This window comes from Globicephala melas, chromosome 3 (assembly GCF_963455315.2).
Source record: "Globicephala melas chromosome 3, mGloMel1.2, whole genome shotgun sequence".
Taxonomy (NCBI): domain Eukaryota; kingdom Metazoa; phylum Chordata; class Mammalia; order Artiodactyla; family Delphinidae; genus Globicephala; species Globicephala melas.
Window position 1 is genome coordinate 2314759 of NC_083316.1, and position 21303 is coordinate 2336061.

Below are 21303 nucleotides of genomic sequence, written 5' to 3' on the forward strand. Positions count from 1 at the left end.
TTTTTCACATTCTTTCCCCTTATAGATTATTACGAGATATTGAGTCTAGTTCCCTGTGCTGTACAGCAGCACCTTGCTGGTTATCTGTTTTGTATCTAGTAGTGTGTGTCTGTGAATCCCAAGCTCCTAGTTTATCCCCCCACCCATGTTTCCCCTTTGGTAACCATAAGTTTGTTTTCTGTGTCTGTGTGTCTGTTTCTGTTTTGTAAATAAGTTCATTTGTATCATTTTTTAAAAATTAGATTCCACATATGAGTGATACCTTATGATATCTGTCTTTCTCTGTCTGACTTCCTTCACTCGGTACGATTATCTCTAGGTCCATCCATGTTGCTGCAGATGGCATTATTTCCTTCTTTCTTACGGCTGAGTAGGAGTCGATTGTATAAATATATACATCACATCTTCCTTTTCAGAATTTTCTTGGCATCTTTGTCTCCAGTGGTGGCCCTGGCATACATCTGCAGGGGACAGCTGGTGGCCGAGTTTCCACAGAGCGGGAAGAGGGAGGGGAGAGAAGAAATCTTTGGTCCGCGGCAGCAGATGTCTTCGAGGATCGGGCTGGGTATAGCCAGACGACGCAGCCTGGGAGCACTTGCCAGTACACGGCTGGTCTGGCAGGGGGGGCCCAGGTTTACGGCCGGTGCTGTGTATGCCCCGTGTGATCCCCTCTCCTGGGGGGTAGTCAGAACCTGAGCGAATGGGATTTGGCCCATGATTCAGTGGTCTTACACGGCATATCAGTTGGCCTGGGCTGCAGGGGCTTAAACAACAGGCACGTATCTTCCCACAGCCCTGGAGGCGAGAATCCTGCAACCAAGGTGTCGGCCAGTTGGTTTCCTGTGAGGCCTCTCTCCTCAGCTTGCACATGGCCACCTTACCTCTGCCCTCACAATGCCATCCCTCTGTGTATATCTGTGTCCTAATCTCTTCTCATAATGACTCCAGTCACCTAAGGGGACCAGGGCCCACCCATATGACCTCATTTTACCTGAATCACCTCTTTAAAGCCCTAACCTCTAAATACAGTCACAACTGGGGGTTAGGACTCCACCATCTGAATTTTGAGGGGGCAAAAATCAGCCCAGAACCTATGGCAAAAATGAAGGGGGTTTGCACCTATAATTAAGGTCTCAAATTAATTGATGTTTCAGTTAAGGAAGAGGGGAACTCTCCTTAGTGGGCTTGTTCCAATCAGGTAAAAACCTTAGAAGGCGGACTGGGTCCTTCTGGAGACAGAGAGACACTGTCCTACTGGCCTAGAGGAAGCACACAGCCACGTCCTGGGCTGCTGGCAGGGGAGGTGGCCTCTGGGGGCAAGGGCTTCACTCCTACAAGCGCAAGCTCTTGAATTCAGCCGACGGCCCGAGCCTCTTGGAAGCAGGCCTTTGCCTGGCTGAACGTCCTGCTGAGAACACAGCCCACTGATGCCTAGATTTCAGCCTCGTGAGGCCACAGGCAGAGAGCCTGCCTCGGCCGTGCCCGGATTTCTGGCCCGTGGAGGCTGTGGGATAATTGAGGGTTGTTGTTTCACGTCACTGAAGCTGTGGTTCTTGTTATCCAGCAAGAAAAGGAATCCAGAGGGAGGGTGCCCGGACGTCTGCATTGGGAGAACACTCTCTTCTACTCCTTTTCAAGTTCAGAAATGATGAAAATGAGTCTTCGGCCACTGCGTGTCTGTTGTGATTTCTAGGAAAAGGGAGGCCTTCCTTATTCTAGAAGAGAGAAGCGTGGAGGAAAGGTCCTGACCTTTCTGGGGGGTGGGGCTGGTCAGCTTGGCCTCGTTGGTCCCACTGAGCCAGCTGCCCACTCAGAGCTGAGTCTCCACTGTATCACCTCCACAATCGCCGGCCCTCTCCTGGTTGCCGTGAGGCCAGAAACCCGCGTGCACATCCTAGCCCCTCTGGTCCAGGTCTGGGGCACTTGACTGCTGCTTTGTGAAGAACACATGTGGGTGAACAGGACTTTATGTAGAGAAGACATGACGTCACCACCTAGATGTGCCCTTCCTTAAACCCTCCTTTCTCCCCACCTGGCTTTCACAGGACTCGTCCCGCATTTTTCCTCCCTTGGTCAGTGCCTGAATACGGTTGGAATCTTATTAAACTGCTCTAGGTCTGAAGGCCTCTATTTGGCTTTACCACACGTCAGCTCCCAAAGAGCTGACGCTTCCTGGGAAACCCCAGATCCGAACGAGAACCCATGGGCCACCTCTGTGGCCTGGGGGGCCCACCTTCCTGGGCCACCTCCGTGGCCTGGGGGGCCGGGGATAGAGCTAATGCCTGCCGTCCTGGAGCGGGGACCCCAGGCTACCCACCTGAGCCTGACACGTCCAGCCGGAGCGTCAGGAGCCTCTTGGGAAATGGAAACTGCAGTGAGCACATCTCCTCGTTTCTGTAGTTAACGTTTTGACATGTTGGGTCTCACTGGCCCTGCAGGGAAGGCTGCTTCCAGGCTGGCTCCCTCCCGGGAGGCAGCAAGCAGGGCTGTCAGCCCGCCGTCCGCGTGCAAACCAGCCAACCCAGAGGCACGCTGCCACCGTCCCGCTGCCCTCCTCAGCCCAGGGCAGGCCCCAGATGGCTCCGGACAGAACAGACCCTGTGCCCTGGGGCCCGCAGGAAGCGCTCACCCTGCCACCTCCCATCCTTCCCATGGAGCCCAAGCAAGCGGTCTTGCCGTGTTTCTCCCTTGCCCTCTGACTCCTGATCAGCCCGCTGCTTCCGTGTGTGGCCACCTTGGCGAGCTGGACCTCCTGTTTCTAGGGACCTGTGAGTATAAGCCCTTCCTCCTCACTCATGACAGTCATGCTATGTCCGTGTGTCCTTCCTTTCCTGACTCAAACAGAATCTCAGACACCCTGTGAAAACAGAAGTCATACTTTAGTCAGAAGCAAGGTGACATCCTTAAGTGAGTCCCGAGGCCCCAGTCTGAGGGCCGGCTCTCCTTCTCCCTGGATGATGGACCTCAAGGTACCATTGCTACTCCAAGCCTCAGCCTCCCCTCAGGGAGATGCAGGCAAAGAATCCTACCTGTCGGGGCTTCCCTGGTGGTCCAGTGGTTGAGAGTCCACCTGCCGATTCAGGGGACATGGGTTCGAGCCCTGGTCTGGGAAGATCCCACATGCCGCGGAGCAGCTAGGCCCGTGAGCCACGACTACTGAGCCTGCGCGTCTGGAGCCTGTGCTCCGCTACAAGAGAGGCCGCGATAGTGAGAGGCCCGCGCACTGCGATGAAGAGTGGCCCCCACTTGCCACAACTAGAGAAAGCCCTCACACAGAAACAAAGACCCAACACAGCAAAAATAAATAAATAAATTAAAAAAAAAAAAAAAGGAATCCTACCTGTCTTCAGGAGGCAAAGGGATGAGGATGGAAAGGACGTACAAGTTTAGAAATGTATGTCGTCACCCCCCACACCTAAGGAGGATGAGAGGGTGATGACACCAGCAACCCAGCAGAGAGTTGTCATGGTAACTGCTTAGCACCGGTCCAGGCCCAGACTGCCATGATCTGAAGGGCTCTACTCAGCTAGGAGTGACTTTTAAAGTCCTGGGAACTAACCCGGATAATTCATCCTCATTTGCTGTAGAAATACTCTTTTTAGATTCCTATTTATTTTTTAGGTGTAAGTGGATTTATCCTTATGCAAAATGATGATTTTCACGTGGGTCATAAAAAGAGAATTCATCTCCGCCCACAGTGTTGGAAGGGAACCAACTTTGGGGGTGGGGGCAGGACCTCGAGTTCCCACTTCCTGGTTCTGTCCTTTGCTCCCTGGCTGACCTCAGAAAAGAGGCTGAATTTCTCTGGGCCTCAGCGTCCTTCCACAGAGAGCCAGTGGGTTGGGAGGAAACATCTACACTTACTTCCAAATATCAAATCTCAGTCTCTGCCACAACCCGTCCTGGGTTTAAAGGGTTCAGTCTGTCTTGAATCACCCAAAGGGCAGGCAGGAAAGACTCAGGCAGTCATTCCTGGAGTGAATAGAACAGAGTGACTTTACAAACATCATTAAACAAACCTTCCAGGTGTCATCAGCTCATGTTCAGCTTCTGTTTTACTCAGCGACTCACGTTGGATTGAAAGTCCTTTTGAAACAAAGACATTGGGAAATTCTGCCAAAGGGCGCTGTCTTCCGTTTTGGGGTTTCGACCTTGTGCCTGTAGGGTGGCCGCACCCTCTCTGTTCTCACTGTGACCCATACATGTGTCTCCAACCAGCCTGTCCGTATGTTTGGCCAGCGGGTCCCGGCTCTGTACATGGGGTGGGGAGCCATGACTAAAGGAGAGAGAAGTGTTCCTCCCACAAGATGGCAGGCAGGGCTTCGTTTGCCTGAACAGCAAGTTTCAAAGGAGAGACACTCATTCGGAGGAGAAAATGTGGAATTTTCTGCTGCATCAACTCAGCAGTGGCAAGTATGCCAAAGCGTGGGTGTCTGCTTTGCTCTTTGAAATCCCAGCCTCGGTCTTTGTCAGTCGCACCCAGATGACTGCCTGGCATCACCATGCATGTCTGAGATCACCTCGGGCCCTGCGCACACCAAACAGGAATGCAGGGGTGCCCTCCTCACCTCCGCAGGATGAACAAGGGCAGCTGACCATCCCTGGGTGGCAAGGCCCTGTCTGTCATCGTCCTTGTGTGCACACCAAAATCCGTCGATGCCCTCTGGCAAACTTTCCCAGTGCACGTCCCATCAACAACAACAACTCATTTGTGAGCATATGTAGCAATTTTCACCTGGAATAAAGGAGTTGGATCTTAACAGGGGGGCATGCCCAGGGCGGATCTGCACAGAAACGGCTGCTGGGGAGGCCTTGCGGCTTTGGTGAGTCACCTGATGAGCACTTGGTCAATGGTTAACCAGCTAGGCTGCCTGCACGGCCCAGGCCCACACTCAGGAGACAATGTGAGCGTTGTCAGCGGGCCTGGGAACAATAAATTCCTTTGTGTCCTGCACCTTAGCACGGATTTAGCAATGTTTTCACTTACGAAGGGCAAGCACCGACAGGCAGCCAGTGAGAGTGTTTGCACCAACGGCTGCTTTCCGGTGCGGTGTGTCGTGTGGGGGACGTGCCCGGAGCCGGGATGCATCTCCTGCCCAGGACCCGCGGCACCCACACCCCACCTGCTTCCCGGCACCTACCAGGTGGAGATGCAGTGACGCGTGCCCTGAGATGAGCATCCCCTCTCCCGCCTCTGCGGTGAAGACTGTTTCAGGCTGGGCTGCTTTGTGTCGGGAAGGGGTCATCTGAACACAAAGCAACGCACACAATTTGCTGGACATCTCAAGAAGTCAGGCTTTCCCTTGACCAGTGTCGATGTCAGGAAGAATGTCCAGAGTGTCTCAGGTGTCCCATCCCTCCTCCCGCCCCCTCGGTCTCTCTCTCTCTCCCCCCTCCTCTCTCTGTCTCTGCCAATCTGCCTCCACAATCTCTCTCTTTCTCCCTCTCTCTACACCACCTCCCAACACATAACCTTCAAATCGAATTTTGAAACGTCACTTGAGGACATGTCACCAGCCCCCGTGGCCTGTGTCTCTCTGTTCCCATCCACATCTCACCTTTCCTTGGTCCTTTCCTCCCTCCACAAAGAAGGACAAGTCGGCACGAGTGACCAGGCCCGCTTCGTGTCCACCTGGGTGGAAACAATCACTTCCCCTCTAAGCAGATCTGCTGGCCCTGAGATATCTTTTTATTTTCCTTTTATAAAAAAAATAATTAAAATCTAATAACTGAGTTGGAGGACCCATCCAAGCTGGCTGACATGCCTGAAGGTCCCTTTCTTGCTGTGTGAACCCCATGAGCTCTGGATCCCATGGTCTGCACCTTCCCCCTCTGTGAAGATGGGTTGTCTACACCCGCAGAGGTTTAGAAAAACCGTGGGGCAGAGCATGTGGCCACAGAGGGAGCTGCCCTCAGCAGCTGCCCCCACCTCTGGAGCCTCAGCCTCCAGGCATCAACCCTGTGAGACCCTCCTCACAAGGGAGTCAACCCTGGACTCAGACGGGTTCCTGGAGAACCAGCGCCAGCCCCAGTGTCAACAGCATCTTGCTGGCGAGAGCCAGTGAGAGCCGTGTTATCCCACGGAGGCTCCAGGGTCATTTTGATATCCAGCTCTTGACCACTCATTACAGGGATGGGGATGGCATGAGCAAGCCCCCTTTATGTGCATCCCCCAAGGAGGGCAGGGTGACAACGGCCACATGGCGGTTGACCCAAAGTCTAGGACACAGCGATGGCTTCAGAAGGTGAGTGCAGAGTGAAGTGCAGGCGGGGATCTGGTGCTGCTCCTTGGCTCGGTGACGCTGCAGCTGCCCTCTCTCTCTGCATCTTGGGTGGAGGTACCACTTAGGCAGGAACGGCCAGTGTGAGGACGACCAGGTACATGATGCCCGAGGAGACGTGAGCACACCCACTCACAAAGCAAGCAGCCGGATTGGATACGACATCTGGCCCCTCACATGTGCTGCTGATCATCTGGAGCTGTGCCAGGGCCCCGAATTGTCTGGCTGGAGTGCTGTGATGTAGAGGCAGGCAGCCTGGGGGGAGGGGGTCACCATGGCCAGGTTCTGCATGTTAAATGTTTGCCTGTGGTCAGAATCACAGGACAATATGAACTCTATAGGCTTCTTGTGAGAGACTCTGCCAGCCAGAGCCCATCACTTCATGATGGCCACTTATTTTTTCCAAGAGATTATAAACTCCACAAAAGCAGGTTCTATCCTAGAACTCTTGCTGTCTGACAATAGTTCTTTCTTGAGTAAGGGAAACACACAATGAGCTTGAATTTGCATTTTATTTGAAGAATAGTTGTGTTTCTTTTTTGTTCCAAAATTAATAATATTTGGTTTCTTTCATTCAATTAATTGTACTTTCTTTCCAACTGGAATATCGGATATTAACTTTTATCCACCCTTGACATACATATATATTTCCCATTATTAATTAGAAGATAGAGAAGAACCATGTTTGTCCCTGTTTCTATGGATGACTTCACACAAAGACTTCATTTTCTCCTTGCTTTCATCCTCACACTTACAGCCTTGCATCCACAGAGCAGAGTTTTCAGAACATGCCCACCATATGCCCACTTCTCCATCTGCTTCCTGGGGAGCTCTGCAAGGTCTCCTCCATGTCAGGTTCTGTCTAGAAGGAGATGGAAAAATCCCACCCTCCTGGGCCCCATTTCCTAGTGCAGGAAGGGAAGAGTGATGAGATGCCACATTGACAGGACCGCTCCAGACTGGTGGGTGTTGTGTGATGTGGTCAGGGGTGCAGACATCCAGCTGGGGCAGAGAGTCTTCTTGGAGAAGATACTAGAGTTAGACCTGGAGAATTAGAAAAAGTCAGCCTTGGCCAGATCAGGCTGCTATAACAAAAATGTCACAGACAGGGCAGCTTAAACAACTGACGTTTTTAACTCACAGTTCTGGAGGCTGGAATCTGGGTCAGGGTGCTAGCGGGGTTGGGTTCTGCTGAGGACTCTCTTCCTGGTTTACAGATTGCTGCTTTCCTGCTGCATCTTCCCGTGGCAGAGAGAGAGGGAAGCAAGCTGTCTCATGTCTCTCCTCAGAGGGCAATGATTCCATTCACGAGGGTTCCACACTCACCACCTGGTCACCCCCCAAAGTCCCCATCTCCACAAACCATCATACTGGGGATTAGGTTTCAACACATGAATTTGGGAGGAGAGACAAACATTGAGTCCATAGCAGTGTCAGCCACAAAAGGTGTGGAAGAGGGAAGGCCCGGCCAAAGTCTTGGGTGAGGAGTAAGGTCAGTCACTGTACCTGGAGAAACGTCCTGAGGGGACCGTTGGTCACTGAGGAAACAGATGACACAAGGCCTTGTGGCCACGGTGAGTGAAGCCTTCAGAGTCCATCCTGTGCAGGACAGGAAATCTGGTAGGCATGTTTCCTTTAATAGACTCTTTTAGTGCAGTTCGGGTTGACAGAAAAAGTGAGTGAGAAGCACAGCAAGCTCTCATATACTCCCTTACCCAACCCCGCACACACACGCACGCACACAGAAACCACACATGCACACGTACACAACAAACTCATACACGTACACATGCACACATAGATACATACGCACACATGCACACACATGTACGCACGCACACAAATATGCACACACATACACTCTTGTATACACATACACACACATGCACACACACACACATATTTTTCCCCATTATTAACATGTTGTCTTAGTGTGGTACATTTATTACAGTTGATGAACCAATATCAATACAGTGTTATTAACTGAAGTCCATAGATTATGTAAGGGCTCATTCTGTGCTCTACATTCTCTGGGTTTGGACAAACGTATGATGACATGTATCCACGATCATAGTGTCACACAGAGTAGCTTTGCTGCCCTAAAAACCTCCTGTGCTCCACCTCCTCATCCCTCCCTCCTTTCCCTCAACCCCTGGCAACCACTGATCTTTCTACTGTTTTGCCTTTTCCAGAATGTCACAGCGTTGGAACCACGCAGTATGGAGCCTCTTCAGACTGGTTTCTTTCACTTATCAATATGCATTTATGGTTCTTTTCATAACTTCGTAGCTCATTTCTAGCTGAGTAATATTCAATTTTCTGGATGGACCACAGTTCACGTGTCCGTTCACCTACTGAAAGACATCTCATCCTTCCACAGTTTTGGCAATTACAGATTAAGGTGCTGTACCTATTCATGTACAGGGTTTAGTGTGGTCATAAGTTTTTAACTCATTTGGGTGAATACCAATCAGTGTGATCACTCGATTATACGATAAGAGTATGTTTAGTTTTGCAGGAAACCATCAAAGTGTCTTCCAAAGTGGCTGCACCATTTTGCATTCTTACCAGCAGTGACAAGAGTTCCTGTTGCTCCATATCCTTGTCAGCGTTTGGTGCTGTCAGCATTTTGGAGAAATATGAGGATTAGCCATCCTCATAGGTGTGTAGTGGCCCAGGAGACATTATACTCAGAAGAGTCACATGAACGGATGTACATTTTAGAAAGATGCTTCTGGTTGCTCTGAGATGGAATGATGGAGATGCACTTATAGCATCCCAGGTGAGATGTGGCCGGTGTGGGCAAAGATGGAAGTGCAGAGAAGGAAAGAGACAGTGTGGAACACATGGTGGAGGAAGACCCTACAGGACTTGCTGATGGTTGGGTTGGATAGAAGATGGAAAGGAGAATCCCAAGTGTCAGTACTTCAGCCATCAGCGGGATTGTGGGGCTCTCAGCAAACAGCACTCAGTGATCTATTTTATACATACTAAGCTTTGGTTTTCCTTCAGGAACTCAATGTGGGTATCAAGGGAGAGTAAGGTTTTTAACCTGAAGCTTGAAGGAGAGATCAGGGTTGGGCAGATGAATTGGGGCTCACCCCAGAGCACCCCCATCTCATGCTGACCATTCACTCTCTTTCCTCTGGCTCACTATTTACTACTTTTTCAGATCTTAGTTCAAATATCCCTTCCCCAGGCAGAATCCCCCGCTCTCTCCATGAGAGTAGAGACTCATTTCCTGGACCACTGAATCCCAGATCTCCTGGACCCTAATACCCAGCTGTTGGGTGACTCTTGTAGTATCTCTCGTCTCCTTTAGGCTCAGGGGTCTGTGAGGTTACTTGAGTGTCTGTCTCTTTCACCCCTGTGTTTCTGCCATCCATTGTGTAGTATGCTTCCAGTAGATATTTATTGAATAAACAACTTATTAAAACACAATATAGGGACTTCCCTGGTGGCACAGTGGTTAAGAATCCGCCTGCCAATGCAGGGGACACGGGTTTGATCCCTGGTCCAGGAAGATCCCACATGCCGCGGAGCAACTAAGCCCGTGCGCCAGAACTACCGAGCCCATGCATCACAACTACTGAAGCCCACACGCCTAGAGCCCGTGCTCCGCAAGAAGAGAAGCCACCGCAAGGAGAAGCCCGCAAACAGCAGTGAAGAGTAGAGAAAGCCTGCGTGCGGCAACAAAGGTCCAGCACACCAAAAATAAATAAGATAAATGAATTAATTAAAAAACACACAATATAACATGTTTCTGGGTGTTTGGGGGCTGGAATGAGCCATATATGGATAAGCAGAGTGAGAAATCCAACAGTCCATGATGACCACCAGGTCAAACTGTCTCCTTAAAATTATGCAACCAAATATGGGGTATTGTTTGTAGGTGCCCTGATGTTGTCACACCCAAATCAATTAATGTCCCCAATTCCCATGCCCACTAACCATCCCCCCTCCCCACCTCACAGTCTGAGCAGAAGGGGGCCGGGTAGTCATAATCTAAGTCTCTTTTTCTCCTTTTCACAAACTCAACAGTTTTCCACATCAAATGACAATAAAGGAGACTCACCTTGCATCCAAACGTTGGTAAATGACAAGCTAGAAATTTGACCTAAACTGAGAAAATACAGTGAATAATTTTTATCTGACATTTCAGGTTTGAAATAGTGATTACATAGTTGCCTGCCATGAAAAAGTGTGCTGAAGAAACACAGCAAAGCACAAGCTTAATTGCCTTGTCATCCCTGAGAACTTTCCAAAAACCCAAGTTTTACGTTGGATGGGCTGGTAGGATACCTCAGATCTGGTTCCACCTCTAGGATTACCTAATGGCCGAAGCGAGATGTGGAATTGACAAAACACCCGCTCTCATTATGAGCTGGTTCTTAAAACACGAAAACCCTGTAGATAAACCTTAATAGTACAGGCAGCAACGCCCCGAATGATGCAATTTGGTTTCCCAGGTCCCCGTGGTTTGTTTTTCTAAACTGAATGTATTGTAATCCAAAATCCTATGCTACACAAATATCAATTAGTTAGCTGCTGACCTAATGATAATGATCTTGCTGCATATTAGAGTCACCTGATATTTTCCCTAATTGGAGAAGGCTCCAATTATAGTCAACCCAAAGGTCGGTGCTTCCCGCTCTCAGGGCTGCCGGATGCCGTCGGTGCTATTGTGGGGCAGCACGGAAATGAGCCGGGCAAAGACGCTGCAGCTGATGACACAGGCAGGACCAGACCTCACACCCGCACATGCATAGTCCGGACCCGATGTGCATTCCGTGTCCAGCTCGCTACCCGGGCCGTGAGTGAGTGCTCACCTTTTCTCTCTTTCTTCCTCAGTATTCCTCCAGCCATTCCTTCTTTTTTCTGGATCGGAAAAGCTACACTTAATCGCTTCATAAATATGAATGGATGTCACTATTTTTAACAAACGGTTCATTTGGATGGTATTTTCCAATGTTTTGTAGCAATTAGAGCATTTAAATAAAATATTCGTATGCATTTTCTTAATGAAAACATTTTTCTTAAAGTATGTTGGTGAGCTGGGCTTTCGGCCTCCTCTCCGATGAGGTGGGAGCGTCCACACCTATCTCATTATCTTTTCATTTCCTTTTTCCATTAACCTATTCAAACTCTTATTGTCAAAGCCTCTTCTACAAGCCAGACCAGAGATGCTACGTATTACGGAAAAAAAGCACCTTAACCCTCAAAATTAGCAGTCTCATTCTGGATGACATTCTTGCCTGCGTGGGCCATCTTTTATTCACAAAACAAGTTAAATAACCATAAAACTAAAGAGAGAAATATTAGGATAACTTTTCTAAAGTATGCATTGTTTTCCATTAAAACAAACAGCAGCAGGTGGATTTTACTCTTGACACTGTTGTTTTCAGTAAGACAACTGTCCTAAAGTAAAAATGAAAAATGAAAAATGAAAAAAAGAATCTTTTTACATATGTGTGCGATAGTCACGGTCGAACAATGGTGCTTTCAAAGCAAGCAAACATGGGTGCGGCAGAGACAGCTCAGTTTTAAAAATGCACTTATCAAATGAGTTTTATTCCCATGCACATTCCCAGCTAAGCAAATAAACTTGGCCCCTACAGCTTAGATTTACCCAGTGGGTGGTGTAATTCTTTTATTCCTGTAAAAGTGAAGTAAATTGTCCCTTCCTAGGAAGCTAAACAGAGCAGCAAAAATCACTACCATGACACGCTTCCTGGGACGCAGGGCACGGCCTCTGTATCACTGTATTTAAAATACGTCTAGAGGGTAAGCACACAACCACCATCAGACACTGCAGCTAAATATTAATTATGTTGTGATGCTGGCAGAAACAACAACAAAACATCTCTCAAAGGATTTATACGACACAATCATTTCAACATCCACCTCTGAAGTAGCAAGGTGGCCTCCAGTGAGTGGCCCACGTGCCTGCCACCTTACAGGGATGTTTTTCGCCACAGGGGGGCTCCCATATAAAAAGTGAAGTAAACCATTAATAAAGAAATTAATCATAAAAAGATAATTGAAACAAAATGCATGGAAATAGAGCTCATGTGTCATGTATTGTTTTGATGAAACAAACACCTGCAAATTGGTGAGTAGGAACCCCCAATAGCTCTGAGAAACAGTCAATCAGAGCATCTTTTAACATCCTCACACCCTCAAAACTCTTGGGTGATTTACCACTGCAGTTATGGAAACCATCGCCCACCCAACTATATGCACACAATGTGTGCCATAGAGCCATTCCTCAAATTTTCTGAAGCACAAAAGAGAATCATGAGTGGCTCAATAGCATTTAAAAAAAAAAATCCACCCACGCATGAATTAATCCATGTATGTATTCCCCTAAATTTATCCCACATGTACTGTGTGGATTACCTGGACTCTGAGCTCCCAGGAACTTGATTTTGGAAGAGTGGAAATATTTTCTTCTTGGGGGAGATGGATGCCCTCTCTCTCCGTCCCTCCCCTGGGGACGTCCCCTCCTCTGGGCACGAACCACTATATATTTTTAAATTGGGATACAGTTGCTTTATAGTGTTGTGTTAGTTTCTGCTGTACAAAGAGGTGAATCAGCTATATGTATACATATATCCCCTCCCTCTTGGACATCCCTCCCCCCCGCACCGACCCCTCTAAGTCACCACAGAGCACCAAGCTGAGCTTCCTGGGCTGTACAGCAGGTTCCAACTAGCTATCTATTTTACACATGGTAGTGTATACTTGTCAATCCTAATCTCCCAACTCGTCCCACCCTCCCCTTTACTCCTGTGTCCACACGTCTGTTCTCTACGTCTGCGTCTCTATTCCTGCCCTGCAAATAGGTTCATCTGTACCATTTTTCTAGATTCAACATATATGCGTTAATATACAATATTTGTTTTTCTCTTTCTGACTTACTTCACTCTGTATGACAGTCTCTAGGTCCATCCTCGCCTCTACAAATGACCCAATTTCATCTCTTTTTATGGCTGAGTAATATTTACCCATTCATCTGTGGATGGACGCTTAGGTTGCTTCCATGTCCTGGCTGTTGTAAATAGAGCTGCAATGAACATTAGGGTACATGACTCTTTTTGAATTATGGTTTCTTCAGGGTATATGCCCAGTAGTGGGATTGCTGAGTTATAACCACCATATTTTGAGGAACGTAGGCTGGCTTGCTCTCTGGCCAAGGGGAGACATAGGCTGGGGCTTGAAGGCAAGCACCCCCATGAGACGATGATCCCCCAACTGCTGGAAGGTCTTGCTTCCAGAGTGAATAAGATGCCAAGCAAGCCTTCTGCGGAGGTGAGGGCTGTGCAAGCAGCAGACGTTTTTACCCTATAATTGAAAGCTGGCATCAGAGATTTTTATGTTTGTTTTAATTCTGATTGCACATGCCCTGCTTGGGTGAAGTAACTAGGAATTCAAACCCTCATTGCCTTCAGAGAGACAGCAGTGTCCCTGGTACCCTGCACCCTTCCCAAGTGGGTGCCGTACAGAGCAGCCTGGGTCTGTGGTGGCAGGGGTGGCCTTCAGCCCCAGCAGGCTGCCTGCAAAGCTCGTTCCGCTGACACACCAATGTCTGCCTGGGTGAGGACTGAATCCTGGTGACATAACGTCTAACAACTGGTTTGGCTGTTTGGGCATCACTTGGACCAACACGGTCCAGGCAACTTATCCTGTTGAGGGAGCTACAGTCAGGGCACTTCCCCACCTAAGCTTTATGTTTCCAACGAGGACTCACTGCTTTGCAATGTGCACCAAATAAATAGATCTCCTTGTAAAGGCTGAACACCTGATAAGAAACACAGCCAGCTGGTAAAGTTTACAAGATCTAAAATATGATACACCATGTTCTGACTGTTCTCATAGTTTGTTCCATCACAGGCCCCTTTGCGAGAGTAACATGATTTGGTGGAATTTGTGGACAGCATCACTTTTATGCTCCAATGGTTTTGTTTCTCTTTTTAAAACATCCACTTGCAGGTAGCTCTCCCCATCATCCTCAACGTTGGTGTCTGAAGCTCCCGCAGCATGCCGTTCAGACGTTGCTGTGAATCGGCTGTCGTGGGTTCTAAACACACAGATCTGTTTTAATCTTCAGGTCTCAAACCCAAGCCAGACATTTAAAAACTATGGGAACTTCTATGTATCTATGTGTATCTACATAAGTACGTGCACGTATATATGCATATATTTTTGATCCTGCATTTCTCTCTTTCATATTTTTAGAAAAACGTATCTTGGTTGCAGGTCTTAGAGGGACGGTCATAAGTAGTAAACATAATAACTTGTTTGCAGGCTCTTCTAGAAATCTGCTTCTGTCTTGTTTTTAACTGAGTGTGATTTCAGATGTCAAAAATGTAGAAAATATTAAGAGAACAGGATTGTGAAATATGTTACATGCATCTTGTGCAAAATGTTTAAAGTCTTGGATTGGATCAAGTATTCAGGGCTGCTAGTTTTACTTTTGAAAACGGAGTTCCCCATCTGCTCATTAACTGCCCAGGAAATTGTCTGAAGATTGCATGTTATTGCCGGATTCATAAAACCCATATAAAGAAAAATGAAGTTAATAAGGAAGTTGGGGTGATACTTCCCATGCACTGCCTTGCAACCACTGTCCCTGGCTCTTAAAATGAGCAACTAACGACCAAAATGAACCCTGCAATAAAAATTAGTAGAGGCCAGAGAGCGCATCATGATGGACAATGCTTTGCTGAGTGTAAATCAGATTTTCAGGGAACTTTGGATTTGCCGGTTTGCACTTCTGTTCTTTCCTTGCACGGAGCTGCCAGGAGAACTATGGTCCAGCACATGAAGCGACAGGACTGTCCATCTCTGGCTGGAAGGATTCGCACATGAGCAGTGAGGGGCGTGTTCACCCATGCGGATGTGGCGGAAGGGACAGTGGGGGCAGGGGCACAGCTGTGGAGAGGGCTGGGCAGACAGTGAGGCTCCAGCACTGGACGGAATGGGCTCAAAGCAGCATCCTCTGGAGGATGGGACACGGGGCTTGTGTGGGGTGTGGGGCTGGAGAAGTCAGCAGTGTGTGTGTATGTCCGTGCATGTGTGTGTTTATGCACGTGTACGTATGTTTATACATGTGTGCCTATATGTTTAGGCATGTGTGTACTGTGCATGTGTGTTTACGTATGGATGTGTATGTTTATATGGGTGTCTGTATATGTGTGCATGTGTGTGATATGCACGTGCGCCTGTATGTTTATGTGTGTCTGTGCCCGTGCATGTGTGTGCATGCATGTGCATGTATGCTTACATATGTGTGCCTGTATCTTGTGTGCGTGTGTATGTTTATGTGTGTGTGATGCGTATGTGTGCATGCATATGTGTGTCAGTATGTTTGTGCATGTGTTGCTGTGCATGTGTGTTTATGTATGTTTATACATGTGTATGTGTCTGTATATGTGTGCACGTGTGATATGCACGTGTGCCTGTATGTTTTTGTGTGTCTGTGTGTCTGTGCATGTGTATGTATGCTTGTACATGTGTGCCTGTATATGTGTGCACATGTGTGATATGCATGTGTGATACATACATGTATGTATATATGTGTCCGTATGTTTATGTGTACGTGTGCATGTGTGTTTATATATGGGTATGCGTGCCTTTATATGTGTGCATGTGTGTGATATGCACCTGTGCCTGTATGTTTATGTGTGTATCTGTGTGTGCCTGTGTGTGTGTGTTCTGTGCTGAGCGGTGTGTATTTATTAACCGGGATGGAAGTACTCCCACAACTGAATCCTGGCTATGGCTGTACGAGGGGCTGGACCCCAGCACTAAGCTGAGAGCCACTGTTTCCCTTAGCGTTTGCACCCAGAGCATTGATGAGAGGGCTTGGGGTCCCTAGAAGCCAGTCCCTTCTGTCCCACTGCACTGAATCCTGAGCTCTCCTGATCTGAATCTAGTCCTGTGTCCACCGATCACCTGGAAGACGTCCCCTGGCCTGTCTCAGCCTCAACCTGTTTCCCAGTCTGTGAACTGTCCCAGTTTACAGGCTGTCAGGTCCGTCAGTGAGATGATGCACAGACGTTGCTCTGGAATGTCAGCTGGAACACGACAGGGTATCACCAGCCTAGTGATGTCTACTCCTGACGACAGTAGGGGTGGTGCCAGTGGGCGCTGGACCCATCCCACCACCTCCTTTGTACTCGAGTGCCCCAAGTGTCCCCGCTTTGCCCAGGTCCCTTGGGAGACCGCACTGCTGCGCCTGGGATCCTGCCCGAGTTCTCCACACAGAGGGTCCCTCCCTCTGCATCGACGAGGGATCTTGTCTCTGGCTTCATTATCGTCCGCTCATCCACGTGACGCTTCACTGGGTGAAGTGAGGAGTTTAAGCTTAAGCATGGCAAATGTGCTTCATCCGCCAGGACCTTGCACTGGATCCCGTGAACCAGAAAATGGCCACACCTTCCTCCGACTCTGGGCTGTGTCCACCTAGCATCTGTCCTGCCCTGTCGTCCCTGCCGTCCCCACACTGCCCAGAGCTCTTTCCGCTGCAGATGACCTCACCAGGCCATGTCCAAGGGACCCTGGCTTGTCCTCTGAGTCCACGTGCGATTTGATTTGTCCCACAGACTCCGCTGTTCTAGGAGGACCTAGATGCACTTCCAAAATCCGTCCAAATTTCCCTTTATGACCCTAGTAGACCAAGCTCCCAAGCCATACCAACTCCGCTCTGTGTATGTGTCATTTTAAGTATTTCTGTGGTCACATCCACTTGAAAAACAACAAAACAGTCTTCACGCAGTAACAAGAGTTGCAACTCAACAACAGGGCCTGCTTGGAGCGATGGCACGTTTAGTCACACGGCCCAGGAACCAACTGGCTGATTATTTTAACACTGTCAGGAAAGCCTCAAAATACCATGGACGGGGCTGTAAGATAAACAGAGGCCAGCCTTGTCTTTCAGATGCCATCCAGGGCGCGACCCACCGGAAGAGGCCCGAGGTGGACGATGAATATTACAGCCGTTTTCCAGGACCACAAGGCAAGAAACGTGCATAAAGGCATTTCAATATTTCTGCAAACTCACAAAGAACCAACCTTTTCCCTTTCATATTTAATAAAGATCTCCTCCGTCAGCTGCAGCCAGTGATAAGCGTAATATCCTTAAGTGGTTCATCCCGGGATCACAGCTCAAGTGTCTTCTGCCGGTCAGAGCAGGAAAGCTGTTACCAGCTGCTGTGTGCATTTCATAAACCCAAGGAAAAAAAAATTTTTTTTTGATTTGGCTTTTTACTCTATCTTAAATGCTTTATTTTTCAGAGGTGAGATAAGGCCTGGTTCTTCCCATAAAACCAGAGCTTAGCCATCCCTGCGTCTCTCTCCGTTTAGGAGAGGGGCTGTCTTTGCACAGATGGCTCAGATTAAATTGTATCTCACAGTCCTTACAGTGCGAGCTCTAGATGAACTGCCAGAAGGGCCGTAGGCAAGAACTAAATTGCTTTGGTTTCAGTACACAGTGAATTTGGCTCAGACAAGCTGAATCAGTACATTAAATGCGAATCCCTCACAGATTTGAAAGCAGCCTTTAGCACAATTATTGACTGTGAGTGATGATTATGTCTAATTGAAGGAGACTTTTGCTACCTGTAGCTCGGCTGGAGTCCACCCGAGCCGTGGCCTCTTAATTCACTGTTCCAGCTTGAGAGCAGCCACAGAAGCTAAATCCTGACGTGTGTACACATGGTCGATAAACTTTAATAAACTTTACAGGTTCCGTAACGAGGCTGAGTGTATAATTCAATTTTTTAATTCAGGAGAGGAAAATGGCTAACAAGTCTGCTGGGCTGCAACAATGCATCACTTCACCGCATGCAGAGACCTTCCAGAAAAAAAGAACAAGCCCACCCCGATGCCTCTGGGGACCTGTCTCCTCACCCTGTAAGGCCCTGGTGGGACAGGTCTCAGGCCGGCCTCTTGGGCCAGAACCCACTTGCTGCAAATCTGCAAGGAGAACAGAATGAGGTGACAACCCACATCTCTGTGAGGGAGGTGCTGCCGGTGCCCCGGAGAAAGGAGTGGATTTCTTCCTAGATTCTGCCTGCTTGCCCAGACCCGGCTAGTCCTGACTCACCTTCCCATTCCAACCACAGGCACACCAAGGCTCCAGACGGCTAATCCTTCCCCAGAGTTATTGACTTTTCTCAGCGAACTAAAGGCAGTTTCCTCGTGGGTCTTACAGTTAGAATCTTATTTTTTGTGCTTTTTGAAAAAGACACACACACAGCACCAGATCCTGCCAATATTCAGGCTGTGAGGCTCTCTTTCCCCAAGCTTTTATATACATGCGTGTGCGTGTGTGTGCGTGTGTGTGGTTTCAACCCACTGGCGCTTTTCTCGTTGGAGTAAATTCATTTTGAATGAGCACTTAGGCCACTTGACATTATTTTAAAGAGCACTTATGGCAGGACTCATAAATGAATTCCTCTCCCGCGCCGCAAAGCCAGAGCTCGGCCGTGTTTCCTCTGAAATCATCCCTCAAGTGTTGCGCAAGCCGTGTCACCAGGCCTGTTGGCCATAAATTTTCCTTGTGAGGAATGGGCCGACGTCTGCATGGACTTGAGTTATGATTTTCTGTAAATTGGAGCATTTGTTAGAGAATAAAAACACAACCCTTGGAAGGACTGCCAGGACCGTGACCACGGCGGGCAGACGCAGAGGTAGGGGAGCTGGTCTGAGCACTGCCAGGTGAGGGTGCCCCGCGCTCGTGAGCCCAGCACAGACCCACCGCCTCACATGGGCCCACGTGTGGCTCGGCACCCAGAGTGGCTCCGTGGCCTGTGTCACACGGGAACCCGGGCTACGATGCATGTCTACGTGTCTGTTCACATGTCTAGTGAAAACTCAAGAAGAGGCCCTTCTGCTCGTTAGTCTAGAAGCTGATGTAGCTTTTGTTCAGTGACCGATCCTTCTGCATGTCCCACACTTCCTTCTAGAAATCAGGGTAGGCACATCAGAAAATCAATCCCCTGGGAGCCTGGGGGGGCTTTGTGCTGGGATGTGGCACAGGTGTCCCCACACCCACAGCTCCCCTGGGATCTCAGGTGACGCTCTCAAAGGCCTCTCCCCCACGTACTGCAGAGATGATCTGAGCATCGGCAGGGGTGCTTTACGTGATCTTCAGCTTCAGCGTTAACATGGCTCGGTGGCAAACAGCCGCCGGCATCACGATGTTTCCTTTCTGTTCACGTGCTCGGCAACCAGCGCTTCCCTAGCCCTGCGGCATGGGCAGCGCTGATGCGGAGATTCCCTCTGAGAAGCACAGACTCTGCATTAAGAAGGTGCACGGCTCAGCATATGGATTCTGGATGTTAGGATGACGGACGCGCAGAGAGAGCCTGGTGCCTCACCTTCGCTGACCACTTGCAGAGCAGCGACAACTTATTGAATGACGTCGACTACCAGAACGTCAGAAGACGAGGTGGGGCCTCCAGCTGGAGAGCCGAGATGCCGTGGTAGCAAAGAAGGAAATGGAACGATTAAGGGCCACCCAGGCTCAGCTTTCCTTTGTTTCCTTACCTCTCCAAGCAGCGTGCACTTGGATTTGGCGAAATTCTCATTTGGGTGAGTGCAAGATTGACTAAGCGCTTCTAGAACCCTTCTAGGCAACACGGATTCAAGGAAGAAGTTTAGATTTTCTTAAGAGCGTTTCCTCTTGTGCCAGTTCTGGCACCCATACACGGTGCCCATTTCTTTGGGGGAAATACGCATTCTCAAGCTACCGAGCTCCTCGAAGAGACTGCTGTATGCTTTTATGGTTCTCTTACAATAGTTTAGCCAGTGGATCTTAAGATTCTGCACATCACAGCAGAATTAGAGTGCCCTTCGCACACGGAGCTCGTGGGCGCCGTGCTCTGAACGCGGTGCCCGAGGTGTGGGGTGAGCCTGCTGAGCTGAAGGGCGGCTAATAACCACCTTTGTTCTGGCCCTTCCTGAGGTGCATGTCCAGCTCCTGCCGCCTCTGTTCCTAACCCACGGGGCCCAGGATGTCTGGCAGCAGACTTGTGCCTCGGCCCAGGCTGCTCTGCGGAGGTCAGGCAAGTCCACTCTGGTCTGTGTGGCCACCTCCCTGCCACCTGCTCTCCCAAGACAGCTTGATCCGGTGAACGCCCCTCCAGAGGGGGTGGCCTCTGGACATTAATGTGTGACCCTGGGCATGTCACCCCCTCCCTCTGTGCCTGTTTCCTCACCTATGAGTTGGAGCCCTACCCCGTGGGGTCACTGGACAAGTAACCCGGTCTATACAAGCGTATTCGGCACGGAGTGAGTTCTCCAGGCGTGCTAGCTGGCGTGGTCGTTAATGTTGTTGCTGTGTTGCTTGCCCGTGGCTCCTGTGACAGGTTACCACAGACCCGTGGCTTAGAACGGCACACATTTGCTAGTTTACAGTCAGAGGTTAGAATTCCCAAATCAGTTTCAAAAGGTGAAGTCAAGTTGTTGGCAGGGCCCGTTCCTTCTGGAGGCTTTGAGGGCAGAATTCATCTTCTGCCCTGTCCAGGTTCTAGGGGCGCCCACACTCCTTGGTCTGCGGCCCCTCCTCCTTCTCCAAAGCCAGCAGCCCGGCATCTTCTCTCCTTTGTGACCTCTGCTTCTGTCCTCACGTCTTGTCTCTCTCACTCTGACACCCCCGCCTCCCTCTTATGGGAGCCCTAAGATGACATTGGACCCACCCAGAAAACCTAGTACAACCTCAAGGTCCCTAACTTACCCATATCTGCAGAGTCCTTTAGCCATGGGAGGCCACATACCCACAGGCTCTGGGAACTAGGGCTGGCATCTTGGGAGGCCCATCACTCAGCTCACCACGACTGCTACCCCTGCTACCCATTGCCCCACTACTCCTAGTGGGTCTGACTCCTGCATGACTCCACATGGCCATTTGTATTTCCCTGACCAGAGCGACTGGTTCAGGGATGCACACGACCTGACCCAGGCTGATCTGAACACTCTTTTCCTAGAATCACTGCATATGCTAGAAATACAATCT